Source organism: Petaurus breviceps, unplaced genomic scaffold (genome assembly GCF_028583685.1).
Source record: "Petaurus breviceps papuanus isolate PSGF00001 unplaced genomic scaffold, PetGlider_PUasm1.0 38, whole genome shotgun sequence".
In the NCBI taxonomy this organism is placed as follows: domain Eukaryota; kingdom Metazoa; phylum Chordata; class Mammalia; order Diprotodontia; family Petauridae; genus Petaurus; species Petaurus breviceps.
Genome location: NW_027186304.1, coordinates 36,454,135 through 36,464,886, shown reverse-complemented (window position 1 = coordinate 36,464,886; position 10,752 = coordinate 36,454,135).

Here is a 10,752-nt window from a genome sequence, read left to right as displayed (position 1 = left end):
CCACTCTCTTTAGTCCTCAAGGACCTAAACAAGAGTAAGGGGAAATTAATCCATCTTGAGCTTCTGAAAGTCAGTGGGAAGTAGGCAGGAAAACTGATGAGCTGTGAGCCCTGAAAAAGTGGAGAAGTTAGACCGTCTGGTATTTACGTCAAGGCTTATGCAGCCTGTCACATTGCCTAATGTGCCTGCTCACTCGGCTCCCAGCAGTGAATATCATTTTATCATGGCCATAGACGAGAGCTGCATTTACTTTCTAGTGCTCTCAGGGCAAATTCATCTAACCTCATCTTCACGCTGCTAACTAAAGTCCTGATTGACACCACTTCCCTCAGCCTCCTCTTACCTCTGATTGGAGGGCTGGAGGATGGAATACCAACCTCCTCCCAGTGCCTTCCTTTATAGAGAGCAGAAAATGGACTTTCAGCTCACTCCTCCGCCAGGATTCAACTCCACTGAACAAGGTGCCCCTAAGCCAGGCACTCCCTGCAATCTCTTCCATCTCTGCCACCTTTTGTGTGTTGTCTCTCCCCATTTGATGGTAAGGTCCTTGAGGGCAATGACTTTCTCTTTTCCTCAATTATATCTCCAGCACTTAGCACAGTGCCTAGAACATAATAGGCACTTAATAAATGTCTATTGAATTTAATATTTAATTTAATTGCCCCAGAAACTTCTTCATCCTGGAAGATCTCTTCTGCCCTAGAACTAACATCTCTGCCCTTGGAGCACCTCCTTCTGATTGGACAGGGGGCTCCTCTGCCCGTGGAGCACCTCCTTCTGATTGGACAGAGGGCTCCTCCCAGAACCTTCATTTAAGAGGATGCCCAGCTCAGTCATCTTTTCATTACCCACTAGACTTTGTTGCTCTGGCATTCTCCATCATTACCCCACTGCCAGTTTCCTTTTCTGTACTGTCTTCCTACGTTAGGATGTGAGCTCCTTGAAGGTCTGTCTTTCTTTTTGCTTGCATCTGTATTCCCAGCATTTGGCATAATGCTTGGCATATAATAAGACCTGATAAACTCTTATTAACTAACTGACTCAACTTCTCAGTGCTTCTCAGGGTGTTGGATGTCCTGGAAGATCACATGCTAAACCTCCTTTGCTTTCCTTTCTACTTATTCTAATCTTAACGATCCTTTAAAGCCTGCCTTCAATCCCATCTCATTCACATAACCTTTCTTTTTTGTTGTTGGTTTTTGGTTTGGGGTGGGTGGGATGGGTTTTGCTCACCAAATAAATTTATTTAACAACAAATCTGTTCTACAGCCTTCAAGTCCAAGAACATCTAGAACCTTTCTAATGTCTAGAGTCCACACTGTTCTCTTTCTCTGAGTTAATGAGCAAAACAAGAAGTCCATTTGGCCCAGGAAGAAAAATTTCTGGTCTACTGGCATAACAAGTTTCTAGATTCCTGGCTACTCAATTGTTCAGCCCCATGCTTGGGCTTCCCAACTTGTTTCCTTTTTCTATATCATTGAAAGCCAGTCCAACCAAATTTAGCACCTCATTGTTCTCTCATTGTTTTGTCTTTTAGCCTCTTCTACCCCTTGAGATTATAAAACATGGTAAGAAAAGGGATTATGATTTGTATGTTGTAACTGGAAAAGTGCTGAGACTGATTCTTATGAACCATGTGGAGCCTCATCATGTGAATTTCTTCAGAACTGACACCAGCACATGATGAATATATGATAGAAGGAAATCTCTCCTTTTCTCACATCACATTAAGCCTTGCTTTGTGAATATTTGTATACTCAATTCAGCAAGCCTTTATTAAGTATCTGCTATGCACCAGGAATACAAACCTAAAACAAAATAAAACACAGCTTCTACCTTTGGGAGGAGGAGGGAACAATATGTACATAAAAATGTAGATAATATATACAAAGGAAGTACAAATAACTGGAGTGGGAAGGGGAGAAGAGCACCAGCAACTGAGGAAATGGGGGAAGTTATGGAAGCCATGAGAACCCCAATAGAAAATATCAGGGTAAAGTATAATTGTCACTTCTCAAATACTTCATTTCTCATGTGGGTTGGAGAAAACTCATAAGCACAATGGAGACCCATGAGATCAGATACCCAGATCAATAATACAAATACAGTAATACAATAATACAAAAGAGGTAAAGCAACAGATGCTCCAGGACTCTTAAAACCATCGGTCTGTTTCTTGCCTTGTCTTCCCCAGTAAGAACTCTCAGTAAGGACTGGCTATTAGAAAAATCCCACTATTATTGCAAGACTTTGGTCTGTATAACTCTCTAAAGATGAAAATTTTTGTGACCATTAGTTGTTGTTCAGTTTTGTTTGACTCTTTGTGACCCCATTTGGAGTTTTCTTGGCAAAGATACTGGAGTGGTTTGCCATTTCCTTCTCCAACTCATTTTACTGATGAGGAAATGGAGGCAAACAGTGTAAGTGACTTGCCCAGGTTCACACAGCTAGTAAGTATCTGGAGGCAGATTTGAATTCAGGTATTCCTAACTCCAGGCCTGGGGCTCTATCTACTGCACCATTTAGCTGCCCCTGCCCATGAGAGAGAAGTATATGAAGATACTGTGATAATGATCTAGAGAGCAAGACAGGGCAAAGATTCATTGCTCCCTGGGCTCTATTCTTTCTTCTATAATTCTTTCTTCTCCAAGCCCCAGCAGCATTGTCACCCTGGATGATCACACTTCCCCTTCCTCTGATTGGTCAGTTCCCCTCCTCCAACCTCCACTTCAAGGAAAGTGCCCTGGTCAACCATGTTTACCCTTTTTATTCCTTTCTGGACTCTGTTTCTAACTCTCTGAACTTCTTTGCTCATCATCTCCACATATTTGGGACTTAACATATACTTGTTAACTTCATTAACTTAGCTTGAAATGAAGCTCAGACCCCTTCAAACTTCATTCTTAGGATTCTGCCATCTGTATAAGGCAGGATTGTATAAGGAAAATTGGATGGTTTACTTATACCTATTGACTAGCTCTGCAGAGACATTGATTTTAGTGATATTTTAAAAAATTATGTTAGAGACTTATTGATGGAAGGAGCCTTAGAATTCATCAGACTCTCTTACACAGACCATGAAAATGTCTATCACATCTCCAAAGACTTTCAGGGTCAGTGAACTTACTGCAACAGTCCATTCCATTCATGGACAGTTCAGATTGGCAGAAAATCCTCCCTTACACTGAGCAAAAATCGACTTTAGTAACATATACCTATTGGTTTGGGTTCTACCATTTGATATCAAAGATCAGATCTATTGCAGCTGGGTGGTGCAGCGGATAGAGTGCCAGGCCTGGAGTCAGGAAGACACATCTTCCTGAGTTCAAATCTGGCCTCTGACACTTACTAGCTGTGTGACCTTAGACAAGTCACTTAAAATTGTTTGCCTTTGTTTCCTTATCTGTAAAATGAGCTGGAGAAGGAAATGACAAAGAATTGCAGCATCTTTGCTAAGAAACCCCCAAATGGGGTCACAAAGAGTAGGACATGACTGAAAAACAACTGAACAACAACAAAAGAAGTCTGCTATCTTTTCCAAATGAAAACCATTCAAAAACCTGAAAAAAATTTGGGTATCCCCTCCTCTTGATTGGGCTAAACTTCTTCACTTCCTTAAACTGAATCTTAACTAGAATGATTTCAGGTTCTTTTCTAGATACATTCCAATTCATCAATATCCTTCTAACATACCCAAAACTGGGCAGGATGTTCCAGATGATTCAGAAATTCATCCAACTAATCTCTATTAAGTACCCATTATAGACATTGCACTTTTTTTTTTTACTTAGACTAGACCTGTGATTCCATCTGTGGGATTTCCCAAATCCCAGCAAGGAAAGTCACTCCAATAACGCAGATGGACCCTTAGAAAATTGCCTGAAGCACTGAGAAAGTGACTTGCCCAGGATAATAGAGCCAATATCTTTGAGGGATAGAACTTGAACCCAGAACTTCCACAGTCCAGGGTCAGATTTCTAGCCTCTAATCCACAGTAGTCTCTCATAAAATGCATTATCAGGGGCAGCTAGGTGGCACCATGAATACAGCACTGGCCCTGGATTCAGGAGGATCTGAGTTCAAATCCAGTCTGACGCTTGACACTTCACACCAGCCCTAGAGTTAGGAATACCTGAGTTCAAATTTGCCTTCAGACAATAGCTGTGTGACCTTGAGCAAGACACTTAATCCCAATTACCTTGCCTTTCCCTCTCCAAAAAAAGAAAAAGACAAAAAATAAAACAAAGCACATTATGTCAGCTATTATATATAATTTATTTATATATTTATACATTTATTTTATATATAATATGTAATTTATATATATTGCATATAATAAAACACATAATACATTATATATCATAAAATGCATCATTAGCTATTGTCATATTGGTTATATTAGATAATATAATTTTATTTTATTATTGCATAGTATATTATTTTACCTTATATATGTTACATTATATTATTAATATACTATATAATATGTTCTAGTACCTAATGTACTATAATGTTGTTCATCCCTCATTTTCAAAGAGGACCAATGACATTACAGGTAATGTCTTGACTTGCCCATGAAATAGATTTAAGTGAGGCAGAGTTGCACAAATTCAGCATCCTTACTCTCTCTTCCTGAATGTAGCACCAATGCAATATTTAAAGCACCAATGGTCACTATAAATATACCTGCATAGTGTTCAACAGCACAGTATAACAGACTCTTCACATAGAAGACAGAAGCAAAACATTTATTCAGACACCAGAAAACCAATTCCATCATAGTGACATAGAAGTTAATGCACCACAATATAGCAGAGAGCCACAGCATCCTTTAACCTTCCCACAAACCAACACAAAACCAATATTTACTCACAAGCCTGTCTCCCTCAGAAGTATCCTGTCCTCTGAACCATGTCTAGCTGCTTTATCTCCAGTTTCCAGTGTGCTCTGCTCCACCCTTCAGCAAACTCCTCCTACCACAAGCTCCATGTGACTACATTCAGCCTATTAGGGTGCAGAGTACATTTTCAAAGCAGGGAAGGTCTTCAAATTCCTTTAGGCTTATTAAGAGGCAGGGGAGATCTTCAAATTCCCATTACCATTATACTGAGTCATCAAAGTCCAGTGGCAAGACAACTGATGATGGCCCAGGATGCAGTAGATGACCTTGGCATCTTGGATCTGACCAAGCTCCACACACTCCACAATGCCTGTTTACACCCCCTTCATGGCTGTTGGAACAAATTGCTCTCATCCACCCATTCTTCAGGGAGAAGCCTTCACATGCTTAGGGTAGACATCCCCCTAGCTCACCAAAAGATGTAAGGACTCTTGGTTACGTTCACCCTGGTTTAGCCCATCTGTCGAGACAGTTTTGCTGGGGTGTGGCCTCTGTGCATGCTATAGCTTCTTAGAGTCACAAGTGTGCATTGGATAACAGTGCACGTGCACTGTAGACGAGCAGCTTGAAAAGAGCTCATAGCCCTCACACCAGAGGTGCTTGCTGGTCCTCCCTGGACACCCCATCATAGATTACCATTCAAAATAAAGATTTACCGAATTTGTCTGAGATCTCTTCCTCCCCAGATTTCTCATGGCACTTTGTCTCGACTTCTCCATTTGTACTTATCACATTCTTCCCTGTATCACAGTCCTTCAGGTACATGTCCCTCTCCTACTGGATTCTGAGTACCTCGGGTCAGGGTTTGTGGTATGTATCTCTTTACCTCCAAGGATAGAACTTGGCAGGCAATAGCATTTAGTACATGTTTGTTGAATGAAATGAAATTGAATCAGAGAAATATATGGTCTCTCTCTCTCTGAAGAACTCAAATCTATGTCTTGGAAAGTATAAAATGGCCAATGTCTCATAATGTATGTATAATGATATTATAGTATCCTTTTAACTTCTCCATCAAAGCAAAGCTAATACAGTGTTCAAAGCAGCATCCCTTGTGACCTGTCAAAAAGCAGGCTTTGTGGTCATAAATCTGAGGCAATTTGACCATTACATTTGAAGAAAAGTAACTGTTAAACATAAAGATGAAAGCACTGTTATGATTATTTTATCACAGAAATCTACTTATCATTTTGCCATGGAGCAATCCTTACTGCTGACTGTATTCATTCAGATATCACAATGGCCTTAAGTTTTCTTGTTTGTCCATAACAAACTTGGCTCCTTTTCCACCGGGGCTCCATGAGTCCTAATGCACAGTATAGTCTGTTCTTAGAGAGAACACCAAGGGTCCATAGCTAGCTTCCCTGCTAAGGGTTGAAGAGAACATCACAGTGTGCCATCGGTCAGCCCAATGTTTTAGTTTGCAAATGCCCAACAAGTCACTCTATCTCCAGTTTATGTGTGGGGGGAATGGATGAACAAAACGTTCTGACACCAACTTGTGTTAAAGTTTCTACAAGGGAACCAACTAGCGAGATTCAACAGGAGGAACAGTGGGCGTGTTACTGCAGTCGTGCAACAGGAACTTGGAAAACAGGGAATCTAAAAACAAGGAGCAAGGTTACTGCAAAAATAACTTGGCAGTAACTGAACTAACATAATTTTTCATGCATAAAGGGGATGGGGAAGAGTACAAATGGTGGGACTAAATATAGGCAGTCTGACAATTCTGCAACTGGAAATCTAGAAAATCTCTCTGATCCTAGTCCATTGAGTGGTAGGCCTTCCTTGGGCTGGGTGAATTGCTTGTTCATTAACACACCATACATTTAAAATCCAATTAGCCTTGAGAGCTGAAGCTTTAATTCTTGTATCTTTTGTGGATCTATTACATGTAAACCAACTAAATCCTAAAGTCACCATCTGTCTCTTTAGCATAGAACTTTCAGAACTCATAGGGAATGACATAATATGACAAAAGGGGAACTAGAGTGTTGGAAGAGTTATGAGACAAGCATTTATTACAGGCGCTTAATGCTAGGCACAGGGGATTAAAAACTCCCCATACCAATGCAGCTGGACATCTCTTCTACAATTTATTGGCAGTCAATTAGTACACAAACATTTTTTAACTGCTTGCAATGTGCTACATACAATGCTAAATGCTGGGGGAATAAAAAAAAAAAGACAAAACCAAAGTCTATGACCTCAGGCTCTGAAGGAGGTGATTGGTTGTAGTTCACTCAGCCAGTAGGTATCATAGAAGGAACTTGAACCCAGGTCCCCTTGGCTTCAAGGCCAGCTCTCCATCCAATATGGCATAAAGCCCCATTGGTAGTAGTAGTAGTAATAATAATAATAATATCATTTATGATTTACTCAATGCTTTAAGGTTTAGAGAGCATTATACATATGTTATCTCATCCCTGCAACAACATACCTTTGAGGTAGGTACTATTTTTATCCCCATTTTACAGATAAGGAAATTGAGAATGAGAAGGGTCAAATGGTTGCAAAAGGGCTAAGTGTCTGAAGCAGTATTTAAATTCAGATTTTCTTAACACTGAGACCAATGATCTTATATGCTGTGCCACTGGCTTTGTGCTGGTAAGTCTACAAAATGCATACAGAATAAATACAAAGTAAATGGGGAGGTGGATGTGGGGCAAGGACAAGATAGAGTGCTAATAATTACAAGGATCAACACAGGTTTCCTGGAGGAGGAGACATCTGGACTTGGAAGGAAGCTAGGGATTCTATCAGGAAGAGGGAGAACATTCCAGGCATGGGGGCTGAGCAAATGAATGATGGTATAAGATGGAATGTCATGTATGGAGAACATTAACTTGAAGGAGAATTTGAAGGGAGATTGAGAGTAACTTTGCTTTTCTAATGAATGAGTAAGGTTGGGAAACAGTAAAACAATAAATAACAGATGTTCCTAGAAAATGTGACGTAGAGACAATTAAGAAAAAAATAAGGAACTTCCTAAAGAGGTTCCTCCTTATGAAAAGATACAAAGTCAGTCAGCTAGCATTTATTAAACACCTACTGTTTGCCCTGCATTGTGATAAGAGCTGGGGATACAAAGGCAAAAAAAAAAAAAGAAAGAAAAAAAGCAGCCCCTGTTCCCAAGGAACTTGTGATTTAATGAGGGAGACAACATGCAAATCATCATGTACAAACGAGATATATACAAGATAAACTGGGAGTAGTCTCAGAGAAAAGGCAAAGAAGTCTTATCCAGGTTCTGCAAGTCTAATAGAATCCTGAAGGCACATGCTAATGCATCTATGACACCAGTGAGCGGCAGGAGAAACAGAACAAAACTTGCAAAGGCAAAAGAATAAGAGAAGATTCTGGGGGCCCTCTCATTCCTATGTTCAGGTAAGAGTGTACATGAGTGTATACACACACACACACACACACACACACATCTACCTTTTAAAAATTAACCTGAAAATGATTCTATTAACCAGCTCTCCCCTTTAAGGGGGGAAAAAAATCTCTCTCTTCTAGATTAATGGTGAGAGAAAGAAAGAGACAGAGAGAGACAGAGAGAGAGAGACACAGAGAGACAGACAGACAGACAGAGACAGACAGAGAGTCGTTAAGGAGAGAGGAGAGGAGAGGAGAGGAGAGGAGAGGAGAGGAGAGAATGGTATTGTGGATAGAGCACTGGACTCAAAACCAGGAAGAGCTGGATTCAAGTCCCACCTCAGATGCTTTCTACCTGTGTCACCCGGGGCAAGTGACTTAAACTCTCTGGTCCCTAGTCATTCCATCAGTAAAGTGAGAGGGTTGGACTCCTTGACTTCTTTTTGCTGTTGTCATTCAGTTTTTTCAGTTGTGTCTGGCTCTTCATGACCCCATCTGGGATTTTCTAGGCAAAGATACTGGAGTGGTTTACCATTTCCTTCTCCAGCTCATTTTACAGATGAGGAAACAGAGCTAAGTGACTTGCCCAGGGTCACACAGCTAGTAAGTGTCTTAGGCCAGATTTGAGTTCAGAGTCTTCCTGACTCCAGGCCCAGCACCCTATGCACTGTGCCATCTAGCTGCCCTCCATGACTTTTAAGTTCCCTTCTAATTCTAAATCTATTATCTGAGCCCATCACCTTACAGTATGAAGAGCATCTTGAATCAAAGTACTCACAGCACTCAGCCTATGTGACTAAATTAGCAAACCACTTACAAATATGAATAGAGACAAAAATCAGGAAAGAGCACTGGAAATACTCTTGTATTTCTCCTTTATAATATTCTTTAGCAATATCACAGGTGGTGGAAAGATTGTTGCATCTAGAGTAAGAAGTCTGGATTCCAAACCCATTTGTAGCACTTGATACCTGGTTGATTTGGGGGGAAAATCACTCTATCTTCTATAAACTATCTAGATCGGATTTTTTAACTATGTAACACTCCCATATGCACACAGAACCAGATCACACTATAACTGGGAATATTTAATAATAAAAAATACAATAGAACAAAGGTAATGTTAATATGTGGCTTTCTAAGTTCAGATGCAGTATCTACTGTATAACAAGCCAAGAAATCAGCACACGTTAAGTGTTGTACCATTCTAAAACTGCAAACTAAGAATGATAAAACTATCAATGTAGTTTAGTATTTGCTCATTTTACTACAGTTTTTTTTTTGTATATGTGTATGTGGGGAGGTCATAGGGATAATAAATTCAATTTAAGTAAATTTTTAAAACCATATATTTTATGATAAACAGCCTTTAACTGAAGATGAGCAAAGCCCTGATATGTATTTGCTATAAAGAGAATTATAAGAGCTTTACTTTTCTGGTATTAAAAGTTATTTAATAAAGACATGTTTCAGTTTTTAAAAAAATTATGGTCTTATGTATGGTTTAGTGACCCGGTTTCTATCTGAGCTTGATAGGGCTGCCTTAGGTGACCCGATGGCCTCAAATGTCCCGCCTGGTTCTGATCCTGTGATCCTCGCTCTTTGCCATGTTAGAGATCAAAGACAGCAAGAAAATAAATATCACCATCTTCTCCACAAACATGATCTGGTCTAATACACAAGGTATTGTTTTTAATTGTGGAAGAGAGGCAATTTGTAAGAAAAAAATGAAATTCTACAGTGTGTCAGCTCTTAGAGGCTAATGATGTTTATACAGACATACCACACTGATGGAATAGTCCCAAAATTCCCTTCACTGTACAAAAAAAAAAAAGTGGGGAGAGGAGTGACCCAGCCCTCCCCTGCCCCCCCACCCTTCCTGCTCAGCAACCTGTACTTGACCTTCCCGAGCCTGGCTGTGCTCAGCCTCCATCCCGCCCCGCTGGAGCCGGCTCACTGATACCAGGCAGCTGAGGCTTACCCTCATCCAAAACACACTTCTTGAAAACACCCACCCATCACATACTTGGGAGGTGGGGGCGGTGCTGGGCTGGCGGGTCGGCCAGTGGGGGAGGGATGGGGAAGAGAAAGCGACCCACCTTTTGGAGTGCAACCTCAGTGGATTTTCCCTCTGCTGCATGGTGTAAACTGGGCTGGACAGGACGTACGGGATGCCTCTGCTGCTGAGGCTACCACTGCTTCTGTTTGCCAAGTACTACAAGTGTGAAGAGAAGCGGGTCCACTTCGAGGATGGAAATATTTCAGATGCCTGGGGTTTTTGGTTGATTTCTAGGAGGAGGAGGGAGATTTTGTTTTGGACTCATGTTGTAGAAAGAATACAACGCAGCTCCTCAGAAAAGGAGAGGGATGAAGAAATGAGATATGATGAGAGAAATGCTTGTTCTCGCTGTTTGGTGGGATGGATGGATGGATGGATGGATGGATGGATGGATGGATGGATGGATGGATGGATG